This window comes from Apodemus sylvaticus, chromosome X, assembly GCF_947179515.1.
Source record: "Apodemus sylvaticus chromosome X, mApoSyl1.1, whole genome shotgun sequence".
NCBI classification, from domain to species: Eukaryota; Metazoa; Chordata; class Mammalia; order Rodentia; family Muridae; genus Apodemus; species Apodemus sylvaticus.
The window spans coordinates 6,561,575-6,584,273 of record NC_067495.1 but is presented as its reverse complement, the minus strand read 5'-3'; positions in this window follow the sequence as shown (position 1 = coordinate 6,584,273).

The window sequence follows — 22,699 nt, the reverse complement described above, 5'->3', positions numbered from 1 at the left end:
CCAATAGAATCTTTCATTTCTGTATTTCTGTGCCTCCTGCTGTGTGTGTGTGTGTGTGTGTGTGTGTGTGTGTGTGTGTACGCGCGCATGCGCGCGCGCACACTATATATCCTGTCATCCACACGACTCTCACAGACCTTTTAAAGTTAATTAAAAAGCCTTGTATGGTCTGCCAGATCTGGGTAGGAAAATTCCTCTGTAACCTTTTGTACCAGATTAAAAACCTCTGACAGTTGGGGCTGGTGCCAAATTTTAAATGAAGTGTGCAGAGTAAATTCAGTAAGATGTATGATTTAGTCAGGTCCAGAGCGACTTGTTTTTGGTTCAGCAAGAGCCATGGGACTGAAGAAGAGTGAACTTCCTTAGAAAACCTTATAATCTATCTAGCTTACCACTCTACCTCCACCACTAAACACTCACATAGGAAAATGCTGCCCAAGCTCCTATGAGGTATGTCTTCAACAAAAGATTCATCTGTTCCATATAGGTGCAGAAACTATGTATATCATATTCTGTACTTGTAGATGCTTGATGCATGTCAAACTCAGGTTGTTACACACACACAAAAAGGTTAATTTTAATTTAACATTGCAACTTCTAGATATCTTTGGCCATTCTACCTATTTTTGCCTAATAGCCCTTAACATCTGATCACAATACTCCACAAAGGACTGGGTTTAAACTTCTTTGACAAGAAACATTTTGACACATGAGTCTTATAAAAAGCCAAGGTTTTCTGTGATAAAAACAAAGGCTGTATTCCCAGAGGCTCCCATGAAAACACAATAAACTAACAAGCAGATTAACATTGAGCCTTTGGTCCAAGTTGTTCCAGAGTTTTGCAGGGTACCAACTCTGTTTAGTGGTAATGGAATATTTTATCTTTTCTGAAAGAGAACTGGTAAGGCAGATCACAGAACAAAGATCTTTATGCTCCCAGATATATTGTCCTTAAACATTACTCTAAATGTAAATTTACAAAAACTGTCAGGCGAACTTGACCATGATCTACCATTGGCTACATGTTTTCTGTACACCATTTGTCCTATCTGCTCTGTTTTCATTGTGTAGTAGGTAGGTAAGTGTGTGGTTTGAATATACTTGACCCATGGGAAGGAGCACTATTAAGTAGTGTGGCCTTATTGGTAGAAGTGCATCACTATGTGAGCAGGCTTTGAGGGCTCCTAATACTAAAGCTCTGCCCAGTGTGGAATAAAATGCTCCTCCTGGCTGGATGCAAAAGAGTCTCCTCCTGGCTGCCTTTGGATCAAGGTGTAGAACTCTTAGCTCCTCCAGTATCGTATCTTCATGCATGATGCTATGCTTCCCACCTTGAAAATGGACTGAACTTCTAAGCCAGCCCCAATTAAATGTTTTATTTATATGAGTTGCCACGGACATGGTGTCTCTTCACAGTACTAAAACTCTAAGACAGTAACCCTATGATGTTTGCATCTACCTACTATACAAGTGATGTATGAGATGCATAAAGCTTAGACATCAGACTCTAGACAGAGATTGAGTACCTGTGAAATAAATGCTGGAAGCAACATACCAAGGTATATTTATCTAGCATCTTGGATCCAGAAAATTCAGACATTGCTTAGGAACTTTGATTTTGAACAATTTGTTCAGTCCATGGCCAGTCGAATACACAGATGTGGGACTCACAGGGGTAGAAAGTTGACTACATTTCTAATTCTTTAGTAAGGGCAGAGTCTGGACCCCAGAAGAAAGCAGTCAGCATTCTCAGGGATTTAACTGTAAGCTGTTAATGGAGAGTTTACAGAGGTTAAGGGAACCAAGAAAAGAGGAAAAATACACTCAGAGGATATCAATACCAGAAAAGGTGTTACTACCCAAACACTTCTACTTCATGTTTTAAAGCCAATGCATTCTTTCTCACGAAACTAATATTAAATAGCAATGTTTCAAATGGTAAGTTGGAAAGACACAACAAAATAAGATTCAATACCAATTTTCACCAAAAGAATCGTGCAATGACTAATTTTAAAATTAACCTGCCGTATGACAGGTAAATAGCTGTAGTACACATAGACTGGTTCTGAAGCACTGGGAAAACCTATGGAAATGTCATACTATTCATTCTCCTCCAAATCTATTTACATGACTTTGAAGAGGAGTTTTATAAGAGCCTAAAGGGGTCTAGCTATGTCTCTGGAACTTCATATATTGGGCTGAGGCATTTAACTGTAAAGCTAGAAGAAAGTAATGTGTTGCTAATATTAAAATTACAGATGCTTTAGGACTTTAATTCAGTATGAAAAAACACAACTGAAGAATATTCTTTGCAACACTGTATTTTCTGAGTTGCTAGTTCACGCAAGAAATGCTATAACTCTGTGGTCAGTATTCTACATGGGCACAACTGTATGATCTTTAAACACTGAAAAACAATGCTTAAAATAGATTGTGAGCCTTACAAAAATAAAGCCTTTGATATGAATACCAAAGCAGTCAAAAGGTAGTGTAATCAACTTTATTTAGATTAATGCACACATTTCTAGGTCATGTGCTGGTCATTAATCAATTTTTGAGAAAGTTGGTCTGAACCTTGACATTTTAAAGATTGAGTAGGATTTCTACTTTCAGTTCTGTCACCTATAGACTGATGCCCTCCTGTTGTCTCTCCCCCAATTATTTGTTAGATTCCTCATTTATTGAAGACTGAGCTCCTATGTTACAGATTTCATAGCGATTATTCTGGGAATACATTAATTGTCCTTATAGAAGATCTTCCACCCATCCTGGCTGTTCAGTCCCTGGCTTCACTGAAAACATTATCATTGAAAACTACACCATCTCCATGGTCATTTTTCAAAGATTTTACTCAATCCACTCTTTCTGCTTATTGGTCCAATACATTCATTATCCAGACTTCTTTATTCTCAGTGAACATCTTAATCCATCCAGATATTTCCACCTCCTTTCCCATTGAGACCTCACTACTTCTTCTCTGCTTGTAATCCTTCTTCAACTAACAGAGATTAGGTGCCTCTCACCCCATAATCATTTCCTGGTAGATATTATTAGTTTCCTTTGTTCAGTTACTATCATTGGCTAAATGACTTCCTCAATGTATCCACTCCTTTATATATCCATATTGGTAAGTTGTGAAACTTGTACTTGCTGGAGGATTCCCTATGACAAAGTGACTATTGTGGTCATTTATGACTGTGAAGCCCAACCAGGCTTTCAACAGTGCCCAGGAAACATGCTTAATAAACCTTTACCCTATGAAACAATATACTCTTTTATTTTACATTTATTTATTTACTTATTTATATCAGATGTATTTTTATTTACATTTCAAATGATTTCCCCTTTCCTGGTTTCTCCCTGAAAGTCCTATAAGCCATCTCCCCTCCCCAGTTCTCCAATCAACCCCCTCCTTTTCCTTGTCCTGGTATTCCCCCAACCTCTGCATCGAGCCTTTCCAGGACCAGGGGCCTCTCCTCTTATTTCTATTTTTCTTCAAATTTCTGATCATGTCCTTCACCTCATTCTCTTTTCAGTTTTAGTCAATGGATTAACTTTGCATTTCATATGCAAAATGAAGTGTTGGAAGGGAATTTTCTCAATCTCTGATAGTTGACTTTCAAACTTTTACTTAATTTCTAGCTCATATTCTATCTCCTTCTACAGTGGACAATGCACTCCTTATTCTGAAAACCAAAAATTTTCCTGCCCTCCTGATTATATATTTCTTGTATTCTGATGGATCTTCATTTCATTATAAATATAGTTTGTATCTTTGTGTTGATTACTTTCTTAAACACTAAACATGATTTAGGCAATTTTATCAAAGGATATGCAGACATAAATGATACATAATAAAGACATGCAAAGCCCACTGTTTCCTGGTATATCTCTTCCTTTAATTGATCACTTAATTAATTACTTTGGTCTTTCTCAGGCAATATCTCATGTAGTCCAGACTGGATCAAATTTGATATATAGCCAAGGATGACCTTGAACTCCTGATCCTCCTTCCTCCAGCTTCCAAGTACTGGGATTTTAAACATATGTTGCTATACCCAGTGTGTCTCTCTCTTTCATATACTGTCTAAAATGGTGATCTATACCTGCCACCTGTTTCCTTAGCAATTTAACCTTTGTCATCGATGTTTTTGGAAGTCACCAATGTCTGTTTCTGTTTCTAATTTCTTAGCAGATGCAGTTGATTACTTTCTGGTTCCTTTGTGGTATGGGACCATGTGAGTATTCAGACATAGAGTGAATACATGAGTTCTCCATGATTTCTTCCTCTACCACAACAAAGAATGGAGATGATGTAATACCCAAGTTTAAGAAGATGGAAAATATCACACTATTTAATTAATGGGTGCAGAACCCCATTCCAAACCAAGAAGCCATTTGCAATTGATGCTTGTTAGAAGAGGGAAAATCACTTTTCTCCAATGGAGTGACCCTGGGTATGTCAGCCACACTCCAGACAGGACAGGCCCTGTGCTTAGCAGTGGCTGAACAACACAAAATAGACACCGTGTTCTTAGCATGTGCTTTTTGTTTTGTTTTATCATTGTTGTTTTACCTCTGTTTGTTTTGATTATTTCTGAGAGAGAAAAAGATCATGAAGCTGGGTAGGTTGTGAAGCAGAGAGGATCTGGGAGAAGCTGGGAGGAGCTGGGAGGAGCTGGGAGGAGCTGGGAGGGTACATTTTCTCCAAATGTATGATAAACACCAATATAATTATTTTTATTAATAAATAAATACTGATTACAAAAAAGGCCATTTCAGCTGAAACCTCTGCTGACCCACTTTTGAGTAGCTGTTCCTTATGGATTGAAACATTCCTTCTTAGATGGAAAGGTAGTGTACATGAAACTCAAAAGAAAGACTCATGGGACCTCCTTCTGAGGTTATATAAGCAACAAACAACTGCTTTTGGACAGGATAGTCTGTATGGAACAGCTTGAAAGTTGTATGTGGCAGATTCCATGAGTGGCCACCCATCCTGGGGTAGCCAGCCAAGTTAAATGTCAGTATAATTTCTTTGGTTTGTCATTCATGATCTGTCTGGAGTGAGTAGATATTTGTTAAAGTTTTACATATTAAACAACTTAGAGTTTTGAAATAGGTTTGAATAGGATTCTGTAACAATAATGCTCAGCTTCTAGTGGCTAATTCACACTTTAATTTATTCTACTCTGACATTTTGCCTGACTACTATTTACCAAATTTGCTTTTGATAACATCACCACTGCCCTTCCTGTTGCTAAGCACAATGACCATATAAGATTTCAAGTCTATCTTAATTGACCTGTCTACAGAATTCAGTGCCAACTGTCATTCATGTTCCCAAAATGTGCTCCTTGCTAGCCTTCTATTATACTAGATTTTCCTTTCCTGTTCTTTGATGGTTATGTCTCATAGCTCCTCCTTTTCTTTCTTCAGCCTTCAAACCTTCAAGCATATCATTTTGACTTCCTCTTAAATCTCTGAAAGGATCCCACCTCTGCCTTCTGGGTGTCATGATGTCATCCAGGAACAAAATGAGGAACAGAAAGGCAAGGGCAGATGGATGGAAGTGGAACAGTGTTGTAGACAGAATTGTAGGCATAATTTATATTTTGCCACAGCTGCTTGTTCATGGAGCTTGTGCCTACACACTCTGCACCAGGCTACCTACCTCCCAATCCTTTTCTCTCATTGCACTGTATGTATTTCTTTTATAAAATGTAATGTATATGACTATAATTGTCATTATTTGTTTAATTATTGTCTCTCCCTTATTAGTATGCAAGCTCCTTAAATCAAAGGATACTCCATTTTTGCTGATCGCTGAGTCTCCGATGTGTATCATATTGATTGGTTTGTAAAGTTAGTGTATAAATGAACATTTTTTCTGAATAAATGCATAATATAAGTATCATCTTCCTGAGGACATTTGCATAAAATAGGATATATTTAGAACTCATGGGGTACAAACATTGCTGAAATATGCCACATGGTCAGAAATTGCACTTTAACCCTGTAGATCATATATGCCTTTAAATCCAAGAGACTGTTTATAGTATAAGAAGGTAAGAATAAATCATGTTCAGCTTAAAATGTTCTTTATAAAGCTGAGCTACATATATAGGACAGATGCTTAATAATTCAGAAACATTTTGAGACCTGATTTTTAAAACTGCAGAGATTTAAAGTATAATGCAGTGCACACAAGAGTATGGATCTCCTATAAAAATTTGTTTCATTTCTACCTAATAGGTCTATAATTTTAAAGTTTAATAAACTGCATTGGACTCAGTGGAATCTGTACAAATGAAATGTAGTCTTAATGTTATATTTGCTCACTTTAAATGTGAAAACCTGTGTTTTCTTGACTAAACAAGTGAATTAGTCTCCACTAGACCCTGGATAGTATTTAATCAGAGAAAATTATCTGGAGAAGTAATCAGGTCAGAAACCACATCGCACACAGGCACAGGCACAAGCACAGACACAGGCACACTGGCTCAAGGAATATCTCAGAAGAGGGGGAAAAAGACTTTTAGATCCAGAATATTAGTTTGCTGTGAGACATTCTAGCTAATTGAGGGAACCACTAGAAAGTCCCAGATGCCATGGGTGTGAGCCTCCCAGTATACAATGGAGATGATGTTAGCTGAAATACCTAACAGAGGGGAGATAGAACCTCTAGTAGTGGGCATGGCCTCCAGTTGAGGGATGGGGCCCACTCACCCATCTCAAAAATTTTATCCCAGAATTGTTCCCGTCTAAAGGAAACTCAGGGATAAAAAAAAAATAGAGCAGTGACTGAAGGAAAGGCCATCCAGAGACTGCCCTACCTTAGGATCCATCCTTTTCGCAGATACCAAACCTTAACACTTTTGTTGATGCCAAGAAGTGCTTGCAAACAAGAGCCTAGTATAGCTGTCCTCTGAGAAGTTCTGCCAGTACTTGACTAAGAATGATGCTGACGGTTGACTCACAGTGAACCATTGCACTGAGCCTAGGGACCCCAATGGAGAGCTAGGGGAGGACTGAAAAAGCTGAAGGGAATTGCAACCTTATAGGAAGAACAACAATATTAACTAACTGGACCACTCAGAACTTCCAGGGACTAAACCACCAACTAAGGAGTACACATGGGTAGGTCCATGGCTCCTGCTTCATGTGTAGCAGAGGATTGCCTTAGCTGCCATCAGTGGGAGGGGAGGCACTTGTTCCTGTGGATGCTTGTTGCCCCAGCGAAGGAGGAGGCTAGAGGGGTGAAGCAGAAGTGGGTGAGTGGGTGGGGGAATACCCTCTTAGAGACAAAGGGGTGGGAGGATGGGATGGGGAATTTGCAGAGGGCAGACCAGGAAAGGGAGGGGACAATATATGAAATGTAAATAAATAAAATAATCAATAAAAATAAATGGTTGTATAAACAAGACTAGAATAATGGCAAGATGGATAGACACGTTAACACAGAAGGAATAAAAGCTCATGTGGTCCTACCCCTTGATCAATTATCATTAATCAATTATATGACGTATTGAGTTTTCACATATCTGTTAACTTTGTGACACAGACAAAACCATGAAAAATTGATATTTTTGTAAGGTCTCTCTTCTCTTATATTGAAAGCTTTATTTGCAAATTTAATAACAGAAATTCCCTTTACAACTGTTGCAGTGAAACTACTATATAGCTCCCTTCCATTTTCACTCAAAAAGAAATAGAAAAGTATTCCAACTTCGTGATCATGGATGTGTGATTAATATTTGATAGAATTCAAGCCTGTTTGTGATAACAATGTCTCACCAAACTAAAAATGAAAGGACATTTCACCTCCAAAAAAAGAGAATGTTTACAAATCCTATACTGCGTTCTACCTTCTTGAGTTCTCTCTATATATTAGATATTAGCCCTCTGTCAGATTTAGGGTTGGTGAAGATCCTTTCCCAATCTGTTGGTTGACGTTTTGTCCTTTTGACAGTGTCCTTTGCCTTACAGAAACTTTGTAGTTTTATGAGGTCCCATTTGTCAATTCTTGATCTTAGAGCATAAGCTATTGGTATTCTGTTCAGGAACGTTTCCCCTGTGCCTATGTCCTCAAGGGTCTTCCCCAGTTTCTTTTCTATTAGTTTCAGTGTGTCAGGTTTTATGTGGAGGTCCTTGATCCATTTGGAGTTGAGCTTAGTACAAGGAGATAAGAATGGATTGATTCGCATTCTTCTGCATGCTGACCTCCAATTGAACCAGAACCATTTGTTGAAAAGGCTATCTTTTTTCCACTGGATGCTTTCAGCTCCTTTGTCGAAGATCAAGTGACCATAGGTGTGTGGGTTCATTTCTGGGTCTTCAATCCTATTCCATTGATCAGCTTGCCTGACATTGTATCAATACCATGCAGTTTTTATCACTATTGCTCTGTAGTAAAGTTTGAGGTCTGGGATTCTGAATCCCCCTGACGTTCTTTTACTGTTGAGAATAGTTTTAGCTATCCTGGGTTTTTTGTTATTCCAGATGAATTTGAGCATTGCTCTTTCTAGCTCTATGAAGAACTGGGTTGGGATTTTGATGGGGATTGCATTGAATTTGTAGATTGCCTTTGGCAATATGGCCATTTTAATTATATTAATCCTGCCAATCCATGAGCATGGAAGATTTTTCCATTTTCTGAGATCTTCTTCGATTTCCTTCTTCAGAGGTCTGAAGTTCTTGTCATATAGGTCTTTCACTTGTTTGGTTAGAGTCACCCCAAGATACTTTATGCTGCTTGTGGCTATTGTGAAGGGTGTCATTTTCCTAATTTCTTTCTCAGTCTGCTTATCCTTTGAGTATATAAAGGCTACTGACTTGCTTGAGTTGATTTTGTAGCCAGCCAGAGAACCAAATAGCCCCATTAAAAAGTGGGATACTGAACTAAACAAAGATTTTTCACATGAAGAACTTCAGAGTGCTAAGAAACACCTTAAGAAATGTTCAACATCATTAATCATTAGGGAAATGCAAATCAAAACAACCCTGAGATTTCACCTCACACCAGTCAGAATGGCTAAGGTAAAAGGCACTGTCCATTTCTTCCAGATAACTCAGGAGACAGCAGGTGCTGGCGAGGATGTGGAGAAAGAGGAACACTCCTCCACTGCTGGTGGGATTGCAAGATGGTGCAACCACTTTGGAAATCAATCTGGCGGTTCCTCAGAAAACTGGGCATGGCACTTCCGGAGGACCCTGCTATACCACTCCTAGGCATATACCCAGAGGACTCCCCAGCATGTAATAAGGACACATGCTCCACTATGTTCATAGCAGCCCTATTTGTAGTAGCCAGAAGCTGGAAACAACCCAGGTGTCCCTCAACAGAGGAATGGATACAAAAAATGTGGTATATTTACACAATGGATTACTATTCAGCCATTAGAAACAATGAATTCATGAAATTCATAGACAAATGGATGGAGCTGGAGAACATCATACTAAGTGAGGTAACCCAGTCTCAAAAGATCAGTCATGGTATGCACTCACTGATAAGTGGATAATAACCTAGAAACTTCTAATACCCAAGAAATAACCCACATATTAAATGATGTCCAAAAAGAACAGAGGAGTGGCCCCTGGTTCTGTAAAGACTCAATGCAACAGTATAAGGGAATACCAGAACAGGGAAGTGGGAAGGAGTTGATGGAGGAACAAGGGGAGGGAAGAGGGCTTATGGGACTTGCGGGGAGTGGGGACCCAGAAAATGGGAAATCATTTGAAATGTAAATAAAGAATACATCGAATAAAAAAAATTTATACTGCATATTTAATAGTGCAAGTTTAACCTTCCTCATGAATTAGGAACAAGACAAGTGTATATTCTCTTAACTCCAACTCAGCAACATTCTTGATGTTTAGCCCATATGATAAGGTAAGAAATAGAAATAAAAGGCATGCTATTAAAATGGTCTTATTCACTGACCACATGATTCAAAATATAGAAAATCTTAAATTAACTAGAAAAAACTACCATGAGAGCTAACAATTTCATCTAATTTACAAGAAATAAGACTATTATGCAAGAATTCACTATATTAGAAATGAATACTAAAAATTGAAACATCAAATTTCATTCATAATAATAAATTTAACAAAAGAGCAAGACTTCTACTCTATATTAGAGTGCTGACATCAGTTTAATATAATGCAAATAAATGGAGATAGATTGTTTATAAATGGATTGGAATACTCAATTTTATTGTTACAAATGTGTGTGTGTGTGTGTGTGTGTGTGTGTGTGATGTGGATGTGGATGCCAGTGGAAGCCAGAAGAGGATGTGAGCATGTGTAACTTCCACATCTCGTGAAATTGAAGTTACAGGCATTTGTTAGTCACTAGATGTGGGTTCTGGTAACTGAACTACCATCCTTTGAAGAACGAGTTCCCTTAACTGCTGAGCCATGTCTCTAGACCAGCCCTGAATTATTACAATGGCAGCTATTCTCAAACATGTGCACAAATATGTGCTATCTTATTAGATTTAAGCTTCCTGTTATGTCTTTAACTCATACTTGGGTAAGATAGGGGGATGTGATGCATATTAATTAGTGCCATAACCAATATTGTCAACCTGAATGGATTAAGAGACATCTAGAGTATTATTAATGTAAGAGACATCTAGGATATTATTATTTATGCTTCCTTATCTCATTATCTTTTCATCTATCTAGTCTTGATTTGGGATTTCCTCAACCAAATTTAAAAGTCAGTGGTAGCTGTGAGAAACTGAGTATCCTCTGACTGATCTGCTTGAGGAGAATTTAGAAACATTTGCAGCCTCGGTGTGAAGCTTGGGCGGCCTTGACGAAGGTCTTTGTGGTGTATAAGAAACAAGAAGTGATTTCGCATTCCATGGCAGTGTCTGTTCAATTTTATTTTTTTGGTCACTATGATGGAATCCTTAGAGCTTCCAAATCAGACAAGAGCTGGGTCTACAGAGGCATTTATAGCTTGTATGCACAATGAAGTAGATAGCAAAGTGAGTTAAGTAGCCCCTGAAAATCAGGAGAGAAGGAGAGAATTTAGCTCAGAGTTAAAGTAACAGGGTTTTTTTTGTTTTTGTTTTGTTTTGTTTTGTTTTGTTTTTTTGAGTAAAATATTCTTTTCCCAGCAACATGGACTCTTAGGTTTTTATAAATTAATATGCAGCTGACTTTAAGTGAACACATGTTGACATGATAAAGGAGCATTTCTAATAATTGCGTCATTTTGCAATAGAGTTGTTTTTAAAAAGCCCTCTACAGAAGAGTTGACTTGCCTGTGTTCTTGCTATGGCTTATCTTTCTTTCCAGTGTATTTCCCATCTTTTCATCTTTCTTTAGATTAGTGATTTCTACTTGTCTCCAATGTATGACAAGATATGAAGTGAGGGAGACTGGCACATTCACTCCTGTAAGTCTAAACCTGCCTTTGCTCATTTAAAGAAACAGATAAGAAATATTATCTCCTCAGGCCTCTAGGCATTGGCTAGATCCATTTTAATAATAATAATAATAATAATAATAATAATAATAATAATAATGTATTCCCATCCATGGTTAGGAAATATGACAATAGAGCCTAGTCAGACACAGATTGGATGTTGCTGGTTTTGAAAATGGTCTGTGGAGGAGGGGTATAAGTTAAGGAATGTGAACAGTTTTTGGAAGTTATAAAAGGTAAGGAAACAAATTTACCAAATGGTCTGAAAGGAATACAGTCAGCCCACCCTCAAACCTTGATTTGATGGGATATGTCTGACATCTTCCTTATTCAGAACGGTCTCAAGTACCAAAGGGCAGGAAAGAAAGCATAGCTTAGTTCAAGGACTGAGAGAGAGAGGATGACATTATTTGGTTTCTGTCTTTATAAATGTGTGCTCTCTCATTTTGTTCTACCATTCAATGTTTATTTTCTCTGATTATCCACATTCTTATATCCTAGTGGATAACATTTCAAATAACTGTCATGCGCTGTGTATATCTATCTAACATACATATATGAAGACATGTTTTTATTTTATGTAAGCTATCTTCTAGAGAAAATTTCTTTCCATTTCATTTTATTTTTCACTTTCTCTCCAATGTTGTATTTTTAAGAATGATCCATGTGGCTTTCTGTAACCTAGCTGCTGGTTTTTTGACTCTTGCATCCTTGTTTTCTATTTAGAAATTACATAGTGAGGCCAGAGGATGCCAGGAGGGCCCAGAGAATGTCCTTATCTTGGAAGGAAAAATGAAAACAAAGATTAGGGAAATAAGGTGGAAAGAGAAAGTGAAGTATTGTGGCAGAAGAGTTGTTCTTCCGGAAACTGAAATTGGTAAAATGAGTTTGAGTAAGCCAGGTTATTTATAATAGTAGCTCGCTAACATTTCTATATAATTCAGTTTCGCTATATTTTTCTGCCATTTCTAGTCTTACTAGACACATTGCTGTGAGATCCTAGGAAGCAAAACAAAGCCAAACATAGCAAAGCATAAAACACAGCAAAGTAGAAGAAAGTGTCTATCCCAGGCAAGTCTTAATTCTTCGTCGATCTCAAACCTTATTTACTTTACTGGTACGTAAATATTCATCTCCTTTTTGTGAATTTATACCTCCTGAATTTAGAACTACATGTAGATTTAAATCATACAAATGACTTCTTGTTTGACCCATGAGAGTATTTATTTTCAAATAATACATGATTTTTCTCAGCAGAAATAACTTTCTTGCTTTTATTCCTGATTATAAAAGTAATTCATGATTACAATACAAATCATTGTTGTAATAAAAAGAATGAAGATATAATTGTTACTCATTTTCCTCTCATCTGACCAACATTTTGGTGTTATTATTATAGTCTTTAGTTCTTATTAATAATATTTAATCAATAAACATTTATTAGGAAATACAATGGGCTATGTATTGATCAATAATGGTAAGCAAAAATTGTCAGTTTTTACCCTGTGGACCTCAAAATCTAGAGGGGGAAAATTGGCTTTAATTATGTGATTATTTGATTAATATCTGTAGCAACAGTTATTCTTCTTTCCTGGCATATTCCTCATCTATTGCCATGGTAATACACAATACTAGGTAAACCCCAACTCAGTGTCAAATAAGAACAAGCACTTTTTATCATGCTCACAAGGCTACAAGTATACTAATGGGAATTGTGCTTTAGACCAAAGGTTCATGAACTACAGATATTCTCTTCTGTATATGTGTCCATTTTGCTACTCATGCTGAGGGGAAAGCAAGAATCTGAAGAATGAAGTTTTTTATGTAGACAAAACAAGAAAGCAAACCAAACCATAAATACACACATAGAGTCTATGTTGGTTTAAATCATATTTGCCTACATTTTATTGGCTGAAACAAGTCATATAATCAATACAAAAGAAACAAACAAACAAACGAACAGGGACAAACAGTCCTTCTACCATCAGAAAGTGGAGGATGTGTCTTGACTTTTATAGAACTATGAAGCATTAAGAAAAATTCAATCTACTGCAGAACACACAACCAAAAGTGTTACTTAACAATTGTATTATCACTGACAAAAATATGGCTGAAATTTACTTAAGCACCATAATCTTAATATTCTCCAAAGGTAGGAACAGATAAATCCTGCCTGACTCTTTCCTAGACACCCAGTCTCCATGTTATTTGCCTTCTGCTTAGCAAAGAATGTTTCCTATGTCCATTCCTAATCTTATCAGTGGTCAAAAAATTAAAATGGACACAGTAGGTTTATGCTAGAAAGCATACTGATGCTGGGGATAGTTCCTGAAACATAGTGGTCTGATATCTGAATATAAAAGAGGTATGGTTATATAAAAGATAAAGTACTGTAGCAGTTATGAAGATTATCAATACCCACTGCTTTAAGATCTTTGAGATTGTCATCAGAGTTTCAAACCATGAAAACTTACAATACAGATACATTTATAGAGGGAATTCTTAGAAAGGCATGCTAAGCTGAAATTAGAAGGGTGGATGAGAATTTTCCAGAGAAAGCAGAGAGGTAAATATAGTGTGTTGTCCTGATACTGCTTGTATTCTAACACTAATACTGGCTTCTCAAAAACTGGTTGCCCCAGAGACAAGAGAATCTGCACATAGACCTAAATGACACTATGTGACCTTGCCCCAAGTTATTTCTGATGGTTAAATAAAGATGCCAATAGCTTGGTAGAACAGACATAGGTGGGGCTTAAGATTCCTGGGCTGGCAGTGGTGGTGCATGCCTGTAATCTCAGCACTCTGGGAGGCAGAGGCAGGCGATTTCTGAGTTTGAGGCCAGCCTGGTCTACAGAGTGAGTTCGAGGACAACCAGGGCTATTCAGAGAAACCCTGTCTCGAAAAAACCAAATTCAAAAAAAAAAAAAAAATTCCCGGGCTGGAAGTTGGAGTACCATGGGGGGGGGGGGCGGGCACTAGAGTAGGGAGAGGAAGGTGAAGGAGGAGAGAGAGAGAGAGACACTATGTGTTAGGAGTCAAGAAAACATGACCCCGAGGGCTGGCCATCTGGAGATAAGAGCAACCCAAATGAAACATAGTAAGGAATAGCTTGAGGTTATTGATAGGAACGTAGATTCTAAAAGCATAGTGGGTAGATATCTGCCCAGCTCCTGTGCTGTTTAAGGTGTAAATAATAAAAGTTGTGTGTCTATTATCCTGGAACTGAATAATTAAAGGTGGGGTAGAAATCCCAAATTGGGATTAAAGAAATTCCATAACAGGTAAGAGTGTTTAGGCAGAGCATTAATAAATGTTTTGTAGTAAAGGGAGCCTGGGATGGGGTGGAAGTGAAGACCTTACAGTAGGGAGAAATGTGATAGAAAGCATAATGGGTATGAGGCTATGTGGATAAGAGGGATATTGTGCAGGGCCTTGTAGATCAAGTTAAAGATTTATTTCTTTTATAAAAACCACCAGAGAGAATGATCTAACTAGATTTGAACTTAAGGGGAAGATTATACAATGGTGTGGAGACAAATCGAATAAGTGAAAAAATGGCTATAAAAAGATCAATTATGAATCTTTTTTGCACTTGAGTTGAAAGAGTATAATAGTTTGAATGGTATGGTAAATACACCAAAAGATATGACTATATTTGAGAACTCTTTAGAAAATGTGTGTTGATGAATATGCTTATTGATGAATGTCATTTGGGCATGGTGATCAGCAAAGGTATCAAGGACTACTTTAAGATTTCACACTGAATTGCTGGATCAATTTTGATAGCACTCACTGTGGCAAGGACTACAGAAAGAAGTTCAGATAAACCTCCAAGTACAGATGATGAGTTTGACATACTTCTGAACTGTTTACCAAGAAATGTTGAGTTCATAGGTTTGAAATAGTATGTACTGTCCGTGCATAAATGGAGAGTGACACCAAAACCATCATCAATGGATAATACAAAATGGGAAGAATAAGAATGTCCTAAGCAATAAGCTTTCAGGGATACCACAATTTTGTGGGCCTATAGGGGAGGATGGACTGATGAAATAGCAAAGCAAAGTGAGGAAGACTAGTCATGAAGGTAAAAGAAAAACCCACATTCAGGGGAAAAGACTAGAAATCAAGGGAACAGAGCATTAAAGAGGAGTGATGAAATAAGCTTAAGAAGTTCAGTTGGCTAGTAACATTGATAGTCCATTGCACAACTGAATTACAAAATGAAGATGAGTCCCAGAGCACAGGGTGGAGTGGCTTGAGGACTGGGAGTTGGGAGACAATCAAATGAGTTTAAGGGTGATGCATAGAACCATCTGAGAGGAAAAGATTTTATCTGCAAGAAAGATTGCATAAAACACATTTTTTTTTAAATTAAAGCACATGGTAATAAGATCTCTCATGTACGTGACATGTTTATATGCTTAGAATCCACATGTTTACATGGTTTTATTTGGATGAACTATTAAAATAAACATATATACAGAGAACAAAATGTTGTGCCAATGACAAATTATTAAATAACATAAATATTTAATGAAGATAAATGATTCAAATGTTAGAAGGCAGCAATGCCAAGATGGTTTGAGAGGCTTATAAAGGATCATCAAATATCTGGGATGGGTTCTTTCAGGTGTTTCCATTCTGCCACTTTGGTGTGTCAGTGGTGTTTCCTCTTATGTTCTCCAGATGGCTGCCACTGCTCTAAATCTGTTATCTTTCACATACTAGTGGGAAGGTATGTGTGATTAAAATGCTTTCTGTACCAACTGCTCTCTGCTTCTTACAGCAAACTCTTAAGTCTATCAAAAAATATCTCTCTGTCACTAGAACTGGGTCAAATACCCCTGGTTAGACCATTTAATTTTTACTTAGTTTTCATCTATGGAATCAGGTGTATCATACCCAAAACTTCAGAAAAAAGAATAATTTTTATACAAGCAGTTCCAAGATGGCTACCATGAAGAATGTTTGCCTCAGGAGGTGTACTTGTGTGTGTGTGTGTGTGTGTGTGTGTGTGTGTGTGTGTGTGTGTGTGTGCATGAATATAAAAGTAGTTCATATTATTAACCATTCTTAAAACATTGAATGCAATAATTGAAAGTGTAAACAAATAATATATAATTCCACTGATCCCAAAATAAACAAACATGCTTAATATTTTGACAAAAACATTTCCTGAACTTTTTTGTGTTTACAGAATATTCTTTCCTCTCTCAAAATTGAAAGCTTGCTGTCTGTGGGCATGAACTATTCTACTGCTTACAAAAAGTATCATATTTGTGATGTGATGGTAATGGGAGCTGACAATGTGATGATTCCTTCTACTGTGTGTAGCTATGGTTCATTGTGGTGCAGACTGTTCTTGAGTGCCCCAGAATATGTAACCTTTCTTAAATGGTACTGTATAGAAGATCAGGGCGCTGTAGCTCAAGTACATTGGTGTGAATCCCAGCTCAGCCCTTGAGTAGCTCTGTGACCTTAGATAATTTACTTAAGCTCTCTGTGTACCTTGGTTTCTTTGTGCAACTTGAACAAAAATAATACCCATTCCAAGTGGGTATATTAGGGTTAATATTGATGGCCTAGAAGCACATAATAGTTACTAAAATTATCATTAAGATACCCCTACTCTTCTATTCAACTTCAATCATATCATATGATATGAACTTGTAGACTATTATGTTGGATAGAGGTACATAAATGTCTTCAATTTGCTGCTTGCTATTATAGACAAAAAAAATCCCTGGATCTCTGGAGTTTTCATGTTCCATCTGTGTAGAAAACCAGGGCAGTAATAGAAGACAGCAGAGCAGACAGCATTTGACAGTGCATCAAGATATTAGTGCTACCACTTCTCTCTAATGAAGAAAGGCATTATTTCATATACTATACTAAATATAATCTATTACAGGCATTCAGAAGATAGCATCAAAATCCATTCATTATGTCCACTGGCTATTGTGGGTATTCAGGCATCTGTTGGCATATTACTTGATATAACCGAATAATGAAGCACTCATTCAATTTGTAGATCTGTAGTGCAGTGTATTTAGGAATTAGCTCAATGTTTCATCAGTGCCTGTTATGAGAAGGACAGCTAATAGAAAGATTGCCCTGCCATCTGGTAGCAAAATCATGTCAAGCGATTGCTGAGTGAGCAAGTGCATCTGGAAATCCAGGCAGTCTCCCCCTGCTTTCTCACTTCTTCCCTTTTCCACGAGAATATCTTCCATTTTCTGTGTGCCAGCTGTGGCAGGGAAGTGTAGTAAATTCTTGTAAAGTGTGGCGTTACAATTTCTGGCCCGAATTATACTCTAAGAAATAAGTAGCAGCTTTAAAGCTGAGAAGTGTCTGCAGAGCCAGCCATGAGAACATCAGGCACTGACATTGTTCCCATACCCAGGATGATTTTTACATAGCACAGTAGGGTGGATATTTATAATTTAACCCTAGATAATAGCCAAATAATAACCCCAGTACTAAACAAAGTGAGAAAAATTCACCTGTTGTCTTTTCTCAAGGAGATTTCTTTGTGACCTTCAAAATAATATTTACAATTAATAAACTATATGACCTTCAGTTCTCATTTTTTTCTGAGTACAAAGTTTTGTGTGTGGGTGTGTGTACATGTGTGCATGTAGGTGCATGTGCGCACATATGCATGGAGCAAAAGGCTAACCTTGGGTTTCAGTTCTCAGTTGCTAGCCACCTTGTATTTTGAGACAGGGTTTCTCACTGGGACCTGGAGCTAATCATTTAGTGTAGGCTGGCTGTCCAGTGAGTCCTGGGGATCCTCCTGTCTCCAATTCTGTCTCCGTCTTCTCATACTGGGAATATCCAACTTTTTACATGGATGCCAGAAAACTAACTGAAGTTCTCAAGCTCCCACAGTGTGGTGGTTTGAATGATGAGTGTTGTTCATCTGCCCATGCATTGGAATCCTTATTCTCCAGTTAGTAGTACAGTCTGGAGAGGTTATCTGGAGGTACAGTCTTGTTGGAAGAAAGATATAACTGGGAATGGGGGAATTGGGGGATTAAAAACCTTGTGCCACTTCTAGTTTGCTCTTTCTGCTTTATACCCATGAATAAGCAATTGAGTTCTCATATTCCTGTTCTGGCCTCCATGTAGCTTGCTGGTATGCCTCCCTGCCATGGCGAATTCTTGTCTGGAATGTTTAGTCAAAATCAATTCTTCTCTCTGTAATTTGCTTTTGGTTGTGGTGTCTTATTGAAGCAACAGAAAAATAACTAATACACACAGCAAACGCTTAACCAACTACATTACCTCCTCATCACCAAATACAACTGTCTTTTAAAGGGATCTGGGTATATAGAATATTTAGAAACAGATTTAAAATTATAATAATCCACTGTCTATTTCATACATAGGCAGTATTAAACATCCTACCCATGTACTTACTAATGAGAAATACCAAAGTGTACCTTAATTTAAAACTACTGAAATCTCATACCTTTTTGTAAAATTCAGGTGCAAAGGGAAAGATGCAGACTTACCTATGCATCTTCAATTGGCCCCATTTTACTTTTGATAATTAAATTATTCATTTTATTTAATATGAAACAATATTTTCCATATGAAAAACCATGTTATTATTATTTAAAAGATAGTGATTTTTATTTTGGTTGATCTTTAAAAAATACACTTTAAATTAAAATATAATTAACTACTCCTGCCTTTCCCTTTCCCCCCTCCAGACCCTACATGTAATTCTCCTTCCAACCCCTCCCATGCCCCTCACTCTCAAATTGAACCCTTCAGTGTCAAATTGAAAGAACCTTTTTCTTTGATTATTATTGTCACATGAAACCTGCTGAATTCATTTTTGTCATTTGTGTGTATATGGCTTCAGGACTGTCTGCTTTGTATTTGGTAGCCAATTATGAGACTCATCTATGAGAGAAGATAATTCTCCCTCTCTTGGTAGTCATTAGTTGCCAATAGTTAGTTGCCTATTGGTAGGACGCCATGTGCTTTTACACATTCTGTATTGACATGTTCATGTATCTAGCCATTGTTCTGGTCTTGTTTATACAGCCATTTCTAAGATAGTCTGACAGCTGACTTTCTGGTGTTCTGGATCTTTCCTGAGATGTTCCTTGAGCCATAGATTCAGAACTGTGCTACAGGTATATCTATTGGGGCTGGCATGTGATCTCTGCATTGGTCTAGTTTTCTTAAGTCTTCATTTTCTATAAAGAGAAGCTTCTTTGAAGAGGAAAGATATACTTACCTGTGGGCATAAGGATAATATTTAGAATGTAGTGAAGAATTATGCTGGTCTATCAAAGTGTTGGTAGTAGATTATCTTCTTAGATCCATGTCCTCACTAGCCTGTGACTGCCTGCAGTTACATGGAATGGGTTACCTGGAAGGGAAGCTGGGGATGTACGGAATGGCAGCAAAAAGAGAACAGGACCAAGATAACACCTGCTATTCAAGGTCTCAAAGTTTAATGAAGAACTCCAAATATACAGGCAGGGGGAAAAGGCTGGAAGCTTCTCAGCAGAATCAGTTCAGTTGCTCCGCAGGTGGCTAGTGTTTCTCAGGAAAACTGCAGGTCCTTGGAGAACAAGAGGCTTTACCTTGGTCTGAGCACTCCACCCTAGGTGGAGGGGATTATGGCTAACACAGGAGTTCCCACTCAAAGGCTGGGAGAGGAACTTCACATTGGTCGATGTCAAGTTCCTGCCAAGTGGCATGGCACCTCAATAAGGCTCTCTATACTAGCCCTGAATAGCAGGCTGTTTCTAGTAGCAGACATGATTTCCCTCTTATTGAGTCTGCCTTAATTTCACTTACACATTTGCTGGTTACCATCAACATATGGGTACCCTTTGCAGATATCATGCCGTTCTGACTATTTTTGTGGTTAATACCTATCACAGCTGGGTAGGGCTGTTTCCCTCCCTTGGCAGCCTGCATAGTATTTTCTCATACTATTGTAACTACATTATGGGAAGGAGGCTTTTAGGTTAGATCTCATTCTAACCATCTATGTCCTGTATCGTAAATGTGTTGTGTTGTCAGCAATAGGGCCTATGTTGTTTTGGGAGGCAATTGAACTTCACTGACCAACTGTTAGAAATAGGTTTCTTGTGTCTAGTAAAGTTTTTGTTAAGTCTATGCTTCTTCTGGGTATCATTGTCACTTCAAGTGTCTTAAATTTATATATACATACATACATACATATATGTGTGTGCATATATGTGTATATATATATATATAATACAAAATAATATGATTCTTTGAGGCTTATCAAACATCTATGGTGTTATTTGTCCACCCCTTCTCCTTTGTTGGAGTCTCCTTTACTGTATATCTATGTAGAATTCAGATGAAATATTTTCTGTGCCATGTACCACAATTCATGTTCAGAACCTTTTCATCTTCTGCTACAATTCTGTAGCCATTAAACAGTAGCTTTTTATTGTCTCCTTAGGCTGGTTTTTGACAACCACCATTGTTTCAGTATCCTCGAATCATTTTATAAGCCCTTCATATAAGTAGAATCATGCCATATTTTCCCTCCTGTGTCTGTCTTAATCACTTAGCACACTCCTTTTAAGGTTTATTCAAGTTGGATAATGTGTCATATGTCCACTCTTTTGTATATTCATCTTCAAAGATTACATATACATGATCAGAAAGCATACATTGAATCTTCAAGTCTGTTGGATGATATTTAGTTACTTTTGTTCTTTTACTTCTTAGTGTTATGTTCTAGTTAGCTTGTCTGCTATTGTGATAAACACTCTGATCAGAAAATTATTACAGGGGGAAATGGTATACTTCAGTTTGTCTTCTAATGCAGAAACTCAGTGCAGAAATCTGAAGGCAAAAACTCAAAACACAGAGCTTACTGCATTTCTATACCCTAAGAGCATCTGCGCACAGTGGACAAGGCCCTTCTCCATCAATTAGCAATCAAGAAACTGCTCATTGGCATGGTGACAACTCATTATTATGGTCAATGTCCAAGAAGCTCAGGAAACACTCAGGACTCCGAAGGCATCTCCCTGAAGTTGCAAAAGCTGTCAACAACTTCAGTGATGGAGGTGGGAAATTGGTAATTCTTCTTTAGAGTAACAGCCTACACATGGTCCAGGTGAGGCCAATGATGCAATCCAGCTATCATGAGCAGTGAGTTGTCATCCGTGCTGGAGCAAACATTTCAGTGTGGATAACTTTCACATTCCTCTAACTAGTCCCTTACTCATCAAGTATTGTCAACACACTCACTAGCAACACAAAACACAGCTCGTTGAACTTGGACATAATGGTTTCTTTATTCTGCTATTATTCTCTCTCTTTGGAGTGAATAGAGGTAGACTTCCCAGAAAAACTACTGCAGAGCGGCTGTACCAAACTCAATATTTGGAAACTACTTCCAATAAAATAAACAAAACTCATTCAGATGATGAGTTTTGAAGTTTAGTTTATTCATAATTATATTGAAAATATCAATTTTTCATAAAATTACCTTAAACATTGTCAAAGTGTTTTCTTCCCTTTTGGCCTAAGGCTTTCCTTGCGTATTCATACCACCCTAGTTCACTGTTCTAGTCACAATGACATGAAATGTATTGCTATTGAAATTTTGATTGATTTGAATGGTTGACAGTATTGTATTGAAGTAGAAACTTATGTACATTGATAAAAATAGATACTATAAATGATGACCAACACAGAGACATAGTACTCAAACTTGCTATGATGTATGGTGTAAAAAAAAATAAAATAAAGAATTAGATAGCACTTATAATTTTAAGAATTTAAAAAAAGGTTGGATTTTTCCATGTAAAATTCTTCCTTTTATTTTCTACCTAAAAATATTGATTTGCACTTGATAAATGAAGTACAATGCAGTATCATAGTATTAATGTTAAAAATAATATAGGAGAAATTTGAAAACAATTTTGTAATTTCTCATGTGAGTAAGGATCCTATCCTTGAAAGATTTCCTTAATTTCTGCCCTCAGGGATAACATTTGTTAATAATTTCAGATTAGCCAATAAAGGGTCTACACAAATTGTCTGTGCATTAAGTTTTGAAGTAAACCCAACATTATGAATTTTTTTTAATGAGAGAAAAGGAGGAAAGAAAGTGACATAGCCCTTTGGTGACATCATACCAAAATCATGCTATATTTTGAATAACCTTTTGAAAAGCTTTAGCAAAAAAAAGGAAAAATTATGAGTAGGATATTATAAAGAGCAGATTAGAAA